Source organism: Neoarius graeffei, chromosome 3, assembly GCF_027579695.1.
Source record: "Neoarius graeffei isolate fNeoGra1 chromosome 3, fNeoGra1.pri, whole genome shotgun sequence".
NCBI classification, from domain to species: Eukaryota; Metazoa; Chordata; class Actinopteri; order Siluriformes; family Ariidae; genus Neoarius; species Neoarius graeffei.
The window spans coordinates 28,226,846-28,241,496 of NC_083571.1; positions in this window are offsets into that span (position 1 = coordinate 28,226,846).

Genomic DNA, 14,651 nt, shown 5'->3' on the forward strand with positions numbered 1-14,651 from the left:
AAACTCGAAATCCTAAGACTTGTCTATCGGCTAGACACTGAAATACTCTTCCCTATTGAGGGTGCGTACGTGATTGATGTGATACTTGCACTGTTCCATGCAGTGATGCCTTTCTTCCTCACGAGCTTTAGTCAGCGTCTGGGTCACTTAGGCCTTCTTTTCCTCCTGCTCAGCCGGTTCAGGAACCCTCCTGCAGTGGCTAGCGTGGATCCATGTCACTCTGCCTGTGACCTTCACTGCCATTGGGGTTGCGAGCAGGACCTGGAATGGGCCATTCCACCGTGGCCTGTTCCACTTGGTTCATCGGAAGTCCTTCACCACTATCCAATCCCCTGGTTGTAGATCCCTCAGCGGGTTTGGGAAGTGCTTCTTTTTCCTGTTTGTGGATAAATTTCAAAGCAGAGGACAACGTTGCACAGTAATTCAACATTGCATCATCACACAGTCTGGTGTCCGGCAGTGTTCCTTGAACTGGCCCTATCCCCGTGTTGGGTACTCGTCCAAATAGAATTTCAAAATGGGCTTAACCCATGTTTAGGTCTAGTTTGCATCCTCATTTGTGTGAGTACTACAGGGAGCACCTTTGTCCATCCTAGCCCTGTTTCTGCACAAGCTTTGCTTAGTTTATTTTTGCAGAGACATACAACTGTGTTTTATCAGCATAACAGTGGAAACTAATACAATGTTTACGAATAATATCACCCAGAGGTAACATATATAGAGAAAAAAAGCAGTGGACCCAAGACAGAACCTTGTGGAACACCAAACTTTACCTCGGTATGTCTAGAAATATCACCATTTATATCAACATACTGATAACGATCAGTTAGATAAGACCTGAGCCAGGAGAGGGCCATTCCCTTAACTCCCACAACATTTTCTAGTCTGTCCAGAAGAATGGAATGATCAATGGTATCAAATGCTGCACTAAGGTCAAGCAACACAAGTAGCGAGACACAGCCCTGATCAGATGCCAACAGTAGGTCGTTTACTACTTTAACCAGTGCTGTCTCTGTGCTATGATGAGGTCTAAATCCTGACTGATACATTTCATGGATGTTATTCCTATGTAAATATGAGCATAACTGCTGTGCCACAGCTTTTTCAAGGATCTTGGAGATAAAGGGGAGGTTTGATATTGGCCGATAATTGGACAGCTGACAGGGATCAAGGTCAGGTTTTTTAATCAGGGGTTTGATAACTGCTAGTTTAAAGGATTTGGGTACATAGCCAATCATAAGAGAAGAATTTATTATTTTTAGAAGTGGTTCAATTACTCCAGGCATTATCTGCTTGAATAGATGTGTCGGTAAGGGATCTAGTACGCAAGTTGAGGCTTTTGATGTAGAGATTAATGAAAGTAATTCAGTTTCTTTTAGGGGAGTAAAACATTCTAACTGATGATCTGATACAGTTATATTGTTAACTACAAGGTCACTTTCATTGTCTAACCTTAAATTAGTAGTTTGAATTTTTTGTCGGATATTCTCAATTTTGTCATTAAAAAAATTCATGAAGTCGTTGCTACTACATACTGCAGGTGTGCATGTGTTGATAGTGGACTTATTCCTGTTTAATTTTGCTACAGTATTAAATAGGAAGCTAGGATTATTTTTGTTATCTTCTATTAGGGAGGAGAAATATGTTGATCTCGCAGCACTAAGAGCTTTTCTATACTTCAGGAAGCTCTCCTTCCAAGCTAATTTGAACACTACCAATTTTGTTTGACGCCATTTACGTTCCAATTTTCGAGTGGTCTGTTTTAATGTGCGAGTGTCATCATTATACCAGGGTGCTAATTTTTTGTCTCTGACCATTTTCCTTTTTAGAGGAGCTACATTATCTAAAGTATGGCGGAATGTTGACTCTAAGCATTCAGTTGCCTGATCAAGTTCTGCAGGGGCTGACAGTGACCCAGTCAAAGTTGATAACTCTGGGAGATCATTTATAAAGCTCTGTGCAGTAGTTGACGTGAAAGTACGTTTAATACAGTAGCATGGTGAGGTGCATACGGTATATTATTACTCAGACATATTTTGAATGAGATGAGACAATGATCTGAGATAACTTCAGACTGTGGAAGTATGACTATATTGTCTACGTTTAATCTGAATGTTAGTATTAGATCAAGGGTGTGACCACCATTATGGGTCGGTCCTATGACATTCTGCTTAATCCCGACTGAATCTAAGATGGACACAAACGCTGTTTTTAAAGGGTCTTCTGGGTTATCGAAGTGAATATTAAAATCTCCGACAACTAAAGCTTTGTCTAAGGAAATAACCAGATCTGAGATAAAATCTGCAAATTCAGAAAGAAACTCAGAATATGGCCCCGGGGGCCTGTAAATAATAAGCAATGGAATTAACTGGGTAGACTTATTTTTCGAGGCTACATACATTATATGAGTATGAAGAACTTCAAATGTATTAAATTTATAACCAGGTTTTTGTGTTACACCTAGATAATCATTATAAATAACCGCGACGCCTCCTCCTCTGCCAGTTAGACGAGGCTGGTGTATATAACTGTATCCAGGAGGACTCGCTTCATTTAATGCTATATATTCATTTGGCTTAATCCATGTTTCTGTTAAACACAGTACATTAAACTCCTGATCAGTAATGAGTTCATTAACCATTAGCGCTTTAGATGTAAGAGATCTAATATTTAATAGCCCCACCTTTAGATCAAAGGTGCTGGCAGCAGCTGTACAGTCAGTATGATCTAATTTTATCTTGATTAGGTTACTAGAACAAACTCTCTGAAAATTTCTACCTTTTTGTTGAGCTCGGGGAACAGACACAGTCTCGATGTAGTGGGCCCTGAGTGACGACTCTGTGCAGCTAGCAGACAGTCGGTTTAGCCTGTTCGTCTGCTCCCTGGCCTTGGCTCTGGATTGTCAGAAATTAACTAGGCCTGTTCTGAGACTATGACCTATGCTGCAGGAAATGAGAGCAGCACCTTCCCGAGTGGGATGGATACCGTCCCGCCCTAACAGGCCAGCAGTGCCCTCAAAATTAGCCCAATTATCTATAAAGCCCACACTGTTTTCAGAGCACCACCTGGACAGCCAGCAGTTCAGCGACCATAACCTGCTGTAAGCTACATCGCCACGCCGCATTGGGATGGGGCCAGAGCATACTACAGCATCGGACATCGCCTTCGCTAATTTAAGCACCTCTACAAAGTTACTCTTAGTAACCTCAGACTGACGAAGGCGTATATCATTAGCTCCTGCATGGATAACTATCTTTGAGAACCTGTGCTTGCCTAGGACCCTAAGATTACCTGCTATGTCCGGCGCCCTGGCTCCCGGTATACACCTGACTAAAGCTGCTGGTGCCCCTAAAGGCTGAGCTAATTTCACGTGCCGTATGATAGAGTCCCCTATAACCAGAGCTCTTTCAGGTTTCTCAGTGGGTGCATCACTAAGGAGAGCAAACCTGTTCGACACGTGACGCGGAGAGGAGTGGTGCTCCCGTGGGCGAGCCTCAGCGGTAGCTTTGGCTCTACGCTTATGCCGCCGAGCCGTCACCCATTCGCCCCGCTGTAAGGGCTCTAATGCCGGAGTTGGGGGATTACTAACTCCACCTAGGGCGTCCAGACTTTCCCTAACAGAAACTACTGTTCTCACGCTCACTAACCTGCTCTAAAGCCTGGACACGCGCTTCTAGCACTGCAATCTTCTCCGTCAGAGAGCTAACTAATCTGCACTTATCACAAGTAAAGCTAATAGAGCTATCGCTAGTGACGGAGGAAGAATGACTAAACATCCTGCACTCAGCACACTGAACAGGCTGAAGGTGTGCCATGATGAAAAGATTCACGTACCTTAAATGAAGATCTGTTGATATTAAAGCAGATCAGATGGCCTCCACTTGTGGACTTTACACAGGAGGAGAGAAAAAGAAAGCTTCCGGTCTCGGCGTTCTTCCGAAAAAAGAAAGAGAAAAAAACGGGAAAAAAAACGGAAAAAGGAAAGCGAAAGTGAAAAGTACAAAAATGAAAGCGACAGTACAATAAAAATGAAGAGGATACTGGAAATTTATTTGTAGAAAAAAAGTTAAAAAAGGATTAGTAATTAACGCCGACACTCGCGGGAAAAAGGACTCGGCGCGAACAACTCAGGAAGCAGGAAGTCACACAGTACTGTGCTATAGACCCTTTTCACGTGACGTCACGACAAACGTGGCCGCCATTTTGGACATGTACTACCAGTAGTTTACCACAGCCAACATTGAGATTGAGACAGTGGAACATGCAATTGAACATTGTGTCAAGTTTGACCAGGAGAGGCAGCACCTCATCCTTGGATTACAGTCAGAAAGTGTGCCTTTTAATGTAAAAGCAATTTTGCAGAAGAACTCAAGCGAGATGTGCTTTAAGCATCTATTTCACTTTATGGAAGTCACTGGATTGATTAGAAGAATATAATAGCTTCTCTCTTTCATTTCTTTCACTCTTTCTTTACCCTTTTTTTTCTTTATTATTATAATAATATATATATATATATATATTATTTAATTATTATTTTGTTTATAGTAGAGGTAGTTTACACCCAGACTCACACTCCATTTCGGTAGGTGGCGGTAATGCTTCCAAAAAGTTGTTTGCCAACCGCCAATTAAAAGAAGAAGAAGAAGCCAACATTGAGGAACGGCAGCAAAGAAAGTTTTTACTTTCAGCAAGACTTCCATCATGCCACTATATTGTTGTGCACCTGGATGTAGTAACCATCAACAAACAAGGCAAGGTTTATCATTTTATCGGATCCCAACGGAGAAGATGGATAGCGGCCATTAACAGGAAAGATTGGCAGCCCTCGGCATACCAACGCTTGTGTAGTGACCACTTTGTTGGAGGTAAGACGAATAAAATTAGCCAGAAAAGGCATTACATTGCTGTTAACATTCTGTGGCAGCGAGTGTGTAACCAAATAGGTTAAAATAACCCATTGTAACCTCTTTGTTCTTCTGTAGTAGCTATTGTTGACTAGCTAATGTCAACAACATAGTAGCTAGCATGTTACTGTAGCAATGTTTACGTTCAGTCATTTGGATGACTGTTAAAACCTTTCAGTCTCAAGTTTTTCCTTTACTGTATTTACTAGTTTACTGTAATTATGATCCGGCAGCTATTTACACCGGATCCAGTGTAAATAGCTGCCGGAGCCGACGTCCGAGGTTCCGGAGTGCGCTCCAGAACCTCGGACGTTGGCTCCGGCAGCTATTTACCTGTACAGGGCTTAATTTGAGGGGAGCAAGCCGGAGCGTGCTCCGGAACCTCGGACGTTGGCTCCGGCAGCTATTTACACTGGATCCGGTGTAAATAGCTGCCGGATCATAATTACAGTAAACTAGTAAATACAGTAAAGGGAAAAACTTGAGACTGAAAGGTTTTAACAGTCATTCAAATGACTGAACGTAAACATTGCTACAGTAACATGCTAGCTACTATGTTGTTGACATTAGCTAGTGCTAACAGCTAGCTGCTAGTACACTGTTACAACACAGACACCGACCCTAATAATACAGTTCTTCATCATTGCCTGGTAACAGCAAATTTATAACGGGCCATGTCTCAACAGACTAAGAAGTTATTTCAATGACATTTAATAACGTTTTGTTTATCCTGAGGACCGAAAGTAAATGAAAATGTGAACAAACCTTAGGTGTAATAAGATGGCGACCACCGGCTCCAGGGACGACCCACTGATGTAGGCATGTTACCCAGCCTGACACAAAATATTTGTAGGCATCCAAACTCTTATACGCTTTCAGATCAATACCTGTGCATGGCGATGGGTTTTTAACGACATAGGTATACAGATCATGTGGGCCGAAGTCAGGTAAAGACGAGGGCTTCGTGTACTTCCGTACGTCAGTGAACAATCCTGGTGGAAGCAGGTAAACGTCGTTCTCCAAGCCTGCTAACCTCAATTTTTGCAAATACCTCTCCCTCTGCTCGCCCTGTAAATGCCCTACGTCGTTGGATAGTGAAGGTGTTTTCTGCATCTCGCTCCTTTTTCTTTTATGTTTTTCGTTTGTCGCCTTCCTCGCATTCAAACTGATTCGAGCCGAAGTCCACTACATGTCCAAAATGGCGGTCACGTTTACGAAGGTCACGTGACTGAAAAGGGTCTATAGCTGCCTGCTTCTCTATAGCACAGGATTGGGTGATGGGAGTGTGCTCCCATCACCCAATCAAGCATCCAGCCAGAGCAGGTCATGATATATTTTACCATATACACATGCCATTGTGTGTTATGCCTGATGTAAAGACTCTCGTCTCTGCGAGCCTACCACACAGATTTAATACTTGTCATTTTTAGGGCATACCTAACAACGTGTTTTCTTTCTCTCTCCCCCCCCATCTGTCCCTCTGAGTTACATGTTGATCCTGGGATTGAGATGCTGGCCTCTTCTGCCCCTCGGACCTGCTTGATCCATCCTGGTGCCCTGTGTCTGGTCGGAGTTTTATCGCACCGCTCCTGTGAAGGACGGCCCCATGAGGACAGTTGAGGGTTATACCTGTTAAAACTGTCAATATTATAGTCAGGCTGTCTGTTGTTGCCCAAATGAGGATGGGTTCCCTTTTGAGTCTGGTTCCTCTCGAGGTTTCTTCCTCATGTTGTCTGAGGGAGTTTTTCCTTGCCACCGTCGCCACAGGCTTGCTCATTGGGGATAGATTAGGGATAAAATTAGCTCATGTTTTAAGTCGTTCAACTTCTGTAAAGCTGCTTTGCGACAATGTTTATTGTTAAAAGCGCTGTACAAATAAATTTGATTTGATTTGATTTATTTTTAAGGGACCCATTTTCCCTCTCTACTGCTCCCGCACTGGCAGGATGGTAGGCACAATGTTGTTTCAGGTCTATCCCTAGGAATGCTCCTATTTTCTTTAGGGCTGCATTAACAAAGGGTGTTCCATTGTCACTTGAGATTTTGCTAGGTATACCCCACCTAGGAATTATATCTCTCAGGAGTGCTTTGACTACTGCCTCTGAGTCTTGTTTAGCTGTGGGGAATACTTCAACCCATTTTGAAAACATGTCAACTATTACCAGGCAATATATTTTCCCTTCACTAGGTGTCAGTTCGGGGCGGCACGGTGGTGTAGTGGTTAGCGCTGTCGCCTCACAGCAAGAAGGTCCTGGGTTCGAGCCCCGGGGCCGGCGAGGGCCTTTCTGTGTGGAGTTTGCATGTTCTCCCCGTGTCCGCGTGGGTTTCCTCCGGGTGCTCCGGTTTCCCCCACAGTCCAAAGACATGCAGGTTAGGTTAACTGGTGACTCTAAATTGACCGTAGGTGTGAATGGTTGTCTGTGTCTATGTGTCAGCCCTGTGATGACCTGGCGACTTGTCCAGGGTGTACCCCGCCTTTCACCCGTAGTCAGCTGGGATAGGCTCCAGCTTGCCTGCGACCCTGTAGAAGGATACAGCGGCTTGAGATAATGAGATGAGATGAGGTGTCAGTTCAATGAAGTCCATTTGGAGATGATCAAATGGTTTGTCTGGTATTGGGTGTGCTGCTTGAGTTAGTTTGATACCTTGACCTGCATTATTTTGTGCACATATCAAGCATTGCTTGCAAAATTTCGCAGCATAATTTGAAAGCCCCTTTGTAAACCATCTCTTTGTTACTTCTGCTACCATCCCACCTTTTGACACATGGGTGAGCCCATGTGCCAATTTTGCATAGAAAGGGAGCATGTGTTTTGGTAGACAGGGACGGCCCGAGGGACAAACCTAGACCAAGTTTGCAAAGATACAGCCAGCCTGTTTCCAGACTCGTCTCTTGTCCTGAGTGGCAGTGCTCTGAAGGTCCGCTAGCTGTAAACAGGGGGTAGAAACCTGAGGAAAAGCAAGGTTAGAGGGTGAACTGGAAGTTAAGGCTGCACACTTTGCTGCCACGTCCACCCTGGCATTCCCTTGAGACACAAGATCAGTATTGTTAGTATGGGCAGCACACTTACACACAGCAATGGCTCTAGGGAGTAGAATAGCATCCAACAACTCAGAGACTAGTTTATGATGTGCAATGGGAGATCCTGTGCTAGTGAGAAAATTTCTGCGTTCCAGATGGTGCCAAAATCATGCACAACGCCAAATGCATACCTGCTGTCCGTAAAAATATTGACGGATCACCCTGCAGCCAATTTGCATGCCTCGATAAGGGCACAGAGCTCTGCTGCCTGCGCCGACAGGTTTGAGGGCAGACATGACGCCTTGAGGACCTCGTGATCTAAGACTACGGCAAAACCTACTTTGTTCTTTCCCGTCTCTGGGTCTCTGGAGACTGAACCATCCACATAGAGGACCATGTCTGGATTTTTCAAAGGGTCGCTCTTTAAGTCTGCCCTGGGGAAACAAAAATCGTTAGTGAGAGCAACACAGTCATGTGGCTCTCCATCGTCCTCTGTAGGGAGAAGAGAGGCAGAATTCAGAACAGAACAACGTTTCACAATGATGTTAGGCATATCAAGTATGACAGTGTTATAGCTCAATCATCTCTGTGCTGACAAATGTGATGTCTTTTTCTCCAACAGAAGCAGGGAGATAGCATGTGGGACCAAAAGGGTGAGGTTAGAATACCCCACAATATTTCTGGAAGCAGTTACCGCCTTTTCAGCTGCAGCAACTGCACGCAGGCAAACAGAAAGTCCAGCTGCCACTGGATCCAGCCTGCTGGAGAAGTAGGCTACAGGTCTCAATCTATCCCCGTGTTTCTGCAAAAGAACAGAGGTAATAAAAACCCTTCTTTTCATCTACACTTTGAACAAAATGGTTTATTGGGGTCAGGCAGTCCCAGAGTGGGTGTGGTCTGCAGAGCGCTCTTTAGGGACGTCAGGTGCGTGCGGGACAGCTGCATCATTGACTGCTTGCAGATCTTGGACAAACCTCCACTCACTGGGCTGAGACAGTTTTCTTGCCTTCTTAACTGGAAAAAATAGGAGTGTGCACTGGAGAGTCCTGGCAAGGGACAATTACATCTGCCTTCAGCAACGAATCAAAGACCGGTTTTATACCTGCGATTGCTTCTGGTTTGAGTGGGTACTGGGTCTGTGAGATGCCACTCTAAATGCCAACTTACGTTGACTGCTCTAACCTAGCTCCCGCCCCGTTCAGTTTCATTTCTGGTCTCTGCCTCTCACTTTTTACGCAGCTCTGATTTCTCTTAGCTGCACTCTTTACACTATCATTCCTTTCATGCCATTACCTCCTGCAAATTGCTGTTTAGTGTTGGTATTTGCTGTTGTAGCTAAAGCCACATTGCCATCACATCACTGGCATAATTTGATTAAAACAAAATGAATATGAATGTCCCATTGTTAATCAAGTTGTACATGCCCGCACATAACATAATCATATGCGTCTAAAGACTTGTAGGTACGAAGTTTTTCGTGGGTGTACACTGAAGTCTTGTCAATAAGGTACGAGTATATATCTGTCCATTGTATACCAGGGAACTTACTAACATCGTCCGTCCACTCTTTAATTAAATACGGATCCAGTAGGCGATGTCCACTTGTTAGTTAACTTATTTATGTCGCATTCTCGATCTTGTAACGACAATTGTTTTACATAATCTGACAGCTCATAATGCCGGTCTATGGGCAGCGCCATTGTTTCTGGGTCCAGGCTGCGCGCGCATCCTGGCAACTGTCGGTTTGTTTACAAACATGCGAAGGGGTCTATAGAACAGGGAGGAAGTTCAGCCATTTCTAGATGTCTAAGAACAAACTCATTTATACTGATCTCAAATTGAAAGCAACTACAATTAAATTCCCTAGTCAACTATTCAAAATATCCAATCCTTGCAAAGAAACACATTCAGTTAATAACACTGGTAAATTTTCTCAGTGCTCTGTATTACAATGTATTTAATATAATCCAAGCAATATAATGTTATCTGAACAAGTATGCAGTTTACAGACTCTAAAACTATAAGATATGAGCCACCTGTTCTGGTATCAAAGGTCACCTATTGTGCTGTGTTGATATTGATAAGGCTGGCTGTTGACTGGTACACAATAGCTGGTCATTGATTGCTAATGTTACACAGTCTTAGATTAAAATCAATTTACAAATAATTAATACTGACCATTAATTGAAATTTTATTTAAAATTGAGGAAGAAACATGTCTCCTAACCTACTTGAGCCTTATTGAAGCATTTATTAACCCTCAAATATCAGTTATATGAAAATATATCAAAAATTTGAATTTGGTGAAAATGGATTTTTTAAACCCCTGTAGTTTAAAAATACTTGAGAGACACAGAACAAAAATTTGGAAATATAAAATATGGGTCTTGGGGATTACTGAAAAAAATTTACAAGTTCCTAACTGCTATCCCACATTGGATTTCTTGCTACTGAAAATGGCATGTTTTAGAAATCGGCGAATTTCAAAACCCTATTACAGACAAACTAGGAATAGTGGAGACTTGGTAAAACTGAAATTGGTAGATATTTCTGTGTAGATTTGAATAACATTCTTAGTTTAAGCATTACTGCCACAGGCAAGCTTCCAGAATGAGTTAAAAATGCAAATTTGTCTTTTTAATTTCCTTGTTAAAATCACCATCTAATATACAATGACCATTGAAATTCTAAGTTGAAGCTTGTAGTACAAGACATTGAGTCTCTCTGTGCAAAATTTTAGGTTTTTATCTTGCATAATAAAGATTATATTGCACTTTGAAATATGTATGTTTTGAGCAAAAAACAAAAAAATCGAAAAATTCAAATGCCTGTATCTCTGAAACCGTTGGAGATAGGAAGCTCAAATTTTGGGGATTAACTTCTTTTAGTAGTATCTCTAAGCCCTCCAAATTTCATTGAAATCTGAGATGGTCGAGCATAACCTCTTGTTGATTTGGCATGGAATGACCCGTTAAGTAATAATAAACCGGAAGTTGTTTCGCGCCTCACCGGCTGCATTGCAAAGGCCCATTATAACAGTACTGGGTTATGGTAAATACCGAAGTTTTGTTCCATGTTTTATGAATTTGAATCTAAGTTCAAATTCAGAAAATGGTTTCTGGCCACCTTTATCCAAATTTTCCCAGAATCAATGAAGCACAATTATGAAAACATTGCATCATCAATGCCTTTACAAGCTTGTGTTATTATATTGCATAATCCAAAAAGTGACATCAATATTCATCTACTACTTCTGTTACTTTGGATCAAGATAAATCATCTAAAGAAGGATAAATGTAAACATTTCTAAAATCATCCCAACTTTGTACAGTCCTAAAGTTTGTTTTGCTCTTTGGAATGCCCGTTGTTAGGACTAGGACTGTTTTGGCCTCTAGAGGCCGCTGTTATTTCCTTTTCATGTCGTGTTTATTTTGGCCTCTAGAGGCCGCCACTGTTCCTGTGTTTTGTGTTTGTGTTAATTGCCTAATTATCTTCACCTGTGTCCTTAATTAGTTTGTCTATTTATACCCCTGAGTTCAGTCCTCTTGTCACGGAGTCTTTGTGCTGTTATGTTTATCTCCAGTTTCCTTTGTACTGTGTTTTTTGATCTTCTTAGCTTTTGTATTTTTGCACTTTGCTTTTCTTTTGGATTATACTCTTTGGTTTTTTTTTTATCTTTTGTTTTGCCCTGTATATAGTGTATATAGTTTAAATAAACCTTTTGATTCTTTTTCTACTTCCGCCTCACGCCTCTGCATTTGAGTCATCCCCCTGGTGGCCTAGTGGGGGTTTGCTGGATTATCACACCAACGAACCAGGTTCGAATCCCAGCAAAACCCTAACAGAAAGACTCCGTCATGACCGACTCAGCAGAGGCTGCTTCAACTGTCTACCCGGCCAACCTTCAGGGAATTATGGCAGCTTTGACATGCTTCGGAGCGACCATGGACGCTCATGGACGTACGCTCACCAGCCAACGTGAGGCCCTCGCTTGCCACGAGGAACTGCTTCAGCAAATTGGGAAAACCCTGGCACAGCTGACATCTCTGCCTGCATCTCCTGCTCCTGATCCAGTTCCTGCTCCTGATCCAGCTCCCGCTCCAGTGCCTCCTGCAATGCTGCCTTCTTCACCTCGCGAACCCAGCCTTCCTGCACCACAGAGGTATGACGGCAAGCACAGTGAGTGCCGAGAGTTCCTTACCCAGTGTCAACTCACCTTTGAGCTTCAGCCTACCACCTACACTACGGATCGCCGCAAGATTGCCTTTGTGATCACCTTATTAGCTGGTAAGGCGCGAGCCTGGGCTACTGCTATCTGGCAAAGACAGGGACCTGAGTGCTTTGATTTCCAGCTGTTTTCTGAAGAGATGCTTCGGGTCTTCGATCAGGCAGACATCAGTACCGACGCAGCCCGAAAGCTCATGTCCATCCGGCAAGGAGGAAGCGTCGCAGATTATGCCATCTCGTTCCGAACACTCGCAGCAGTAAGTGGATGGAACGAGACTGCCCTGGTGTCAGCCTTCCACCATGGTCTGTCTGACCCCATCAAGGACGGTCTGGCCTCTATTGGATGCCCAAGTGACCTCGAAACCCTCATCTCACATGCTATTCGTCTGGACAACAGGATGAGAGAACGCCACCAAGCCTTGAGCCCCCCCAGCCTCCCTACCTCTACCTGGAGACCGTCTACCTCCTTCAGTGACTGTCCAGAACCCATGCAAGTGGGTCGTACTCGCCTCTCCGCATCTGAGAGGGAGCGCAGAAGGAGGGACAAGTGCTGCATCTACTGTGGCAAGCCTGGTCACTTCCGAGCATCATGTCCCGAACTCTTGGGAAAAGGACCGCCCCGTCCAGCCGAGGGAGGGTTGTGACGGGGCCTACCCTCTCTCCCGGACTCCCTGGCCAAGGAATCTACATCCCGGTCTCCATCTCCTGGGGTGAGTCTGTCCACTCTTGTCAAGCTTTGATAGACTCAGGGGCGGCTGGGAACTTTATGGATATTCACTTCGCCCAAAGCATCAATATTCCGACTGCACCTCTTGAAGTCCCACTGTCTGTGTCTGCCCTCGATGGCCAAGCGTTAGGTGATGGAAGAGTCACCCAAGTTACTTCTCCAGTTTTCCTCCAGTCTCAAGGTCACAAGGAAGAAATATCCCTGCACCTGATTCCTTCACCTGAGTTCCCAGTTATTCTAGGCCTTCCTTGGCTTACTCACCACAACCCTCGCATAGACTGGGTAACAAGCCAGGTTGTGGAATGGGGCCCTGCATGCCATGCCTCTTGTCTGCTCTCTAGCTCTCCTGTGTCTCCTGCCAAGCCCCCTGATCTCACCGAGTTATCTCAAGTTCCCACAGAGTACTGGGATCTCAAGGAGGTATTCAGCAAGAGCAGGGCTGTCGTTCTTCCTCCGCACCGGGCCTACGACTGTGCCATCGACTTGCTCCCTGGGACTACCCCTCCTCGTGGCAGACTGTTTTCACTCTCTCAGCCAGAACGCAAGGCCATGGAGGAATACCTCAAAGATGCCCTGGTCTCTGGGTTTATTCGACCCTCCACTTCACCTGCTGGAGCCGGCTTCTTCTTTGTCGGCAAGAAGGATGGGGGGCTCCGACCATGTATTGATTACAGGGGCCTGAATAAGATCACTGTGCGCAACCGATATCCCCTTCCGCTGATGTCCACAGCTTTCGACCTGCTCCAAGGCGCCACCGTCTTCACCAAGTTGGACCTACGGAACGCATACCACCTCATCCGTATCCGACAGGGAGACGAGTGGAAGACTGCCTTTAACACCCCGTCTGGGCACTACGAATACCAGGTGATGCCCTTCGGACTCACCAACGCACCAGCTGTTTTTCAGGCCCTAATCAACGACGTCTTAAGGGACATGATTAACCTATACGTTTTTGTCTACCTCGACGACATCCTTATCTTTTCCAAGACCGTGCAGGAGCACCGCCACCATGTCCGCCAGGTTCTCCAGAGGCTGCTACAGAACAATCTGTTCGCCAAGGCCCAGAAATGCGAATTTCATGTTCCCGAGGTCTCCTTTCTGGGATTTATTGTACGGACAGGCCAACTCCAAATGGACCCTGCCAAGACCCTGGCCGTCCGGGATTGGCCTACTCCCAAGTCCGTTAAGGAGGTTCAGCGGTTCTTAGGATTCGCTAACTTCTACCGCAAGTTCATCAGGAACTTCAGTTCTGTGGCAGCACCCATGTCAGACCTCACCAAAGGGACAGGTGGATCTTATGGCTGGTCTCCTCAGGCAGAAAAGGCGTTCAAAGACCTCAAGGACCGCTTCTGCACGGCACCCATTCTGGTTCTCCCGGACACCTCCCAACCATTCATCGTGGAGGTGGACGCCTCGGACAGTGGTGTCGGCGCGGTGCTCTCTCAACGTTCGGAAGGAAAGCTGCACCCCTGCGCTTACTTCTCCCACCGCCTGAGTCCTGCTGAGTCCCGGTACGATGTGGGGGATCGAGAACTGCTAGCGGTCAAACTGGCCCTTGAGGAGTGGAGGCACTGGCTGGAGGGAGCACAACATCCATTCCTGGTTTGGACTGACCACAAGAACCTGGAGTACCTCCAGCAAGCCAAGAGACTGAACCCTCGACAGGCTAGGTGGGCCCTGTTTTTCAGTCGGTTTGACTTCACCCTCTCATACCGCCCCGGCTCCAAGAACACCAAACCTGACGCACTGTCCAGACTGTTCTCTGCCACTA